Below are 500 nucleotides of genomic sequence, written 5' to 3'. Positions count from 1 at the left end.
GTCTCAGTGCTTTTATGAAGAGAGCGCATCTGCGCACCTTTCGGATAGCGCATCAAGAACCGGGTTGACCGGGTACTCGGTACCACCGGTACTTACAAAAACCTGGTACCGTAACGTTTTCATTTTGTTAGTACCGACTTGGTACCGAAGTACCGGGTCTTTTGACAACACTAGAGCCTGATTTAATACAGAAACAATGCACCAGTTTACACTAACAAAACAAACGGTAGTTTTGTTTGTGGGAAAAACAGACGAAAGTTTAAAGAAAACCAAACAAGTTCCTTGTTGTGACGTTGACAACCTAGCAACACAACAAATACAGTCACACTCTCACCAGACTAACTCCTCTGATCAGTCTGTAACAATTATCAAAACAATCCACACATGACTGTGGTTTTATTTTCTTTTTGTTTGTTTTCCTTACATAATTTCTAACATAAGAGACTCAATTATGCCAGGTTAAATCCCAATGTCCATTTGACAGCTCTGGCATCAAATTA

The 500-nt window shown here is 40.0% G+C and overlaps 1 protein-coding gene across 4 annotated transcripts in view; it reads right to left on the bottom strand.

Annotated features, from left to right (window-relative positions):
* Positions 1–500, bottom strand: part of LOC107720523 (serine/threonine-protein phosphatase 6 regulatory subunit 3-like) — a 15,869-nt gene that overhangs the window by 10,280 nt on the left and 5,089 nt on the right. The window lies entirely within an intron of this gene.

Source organism: Sinocyclocheilus rhinocerous, unplaced genomic scaffold (genome assembly GCF_001515625.1).
Source record: "Sinocyclocheilus rhinocerous isolate Xijiao unplaced genomic scaffold, SAMN03320098_v1.1 scaffold3040, whole genome shotgun sequence".
NCBI lineage: Eukaryota > Metazoa > Chordata > Actinopteri > Cypriniformes > Cyprinidae > Sinocyclocheilus > Sinocyclocheilus rhinocerous.
Note: the sequence above shows the minus strand (reverse complement) of the source record. Positions and strands in the feature narration are given on the sequence as shown.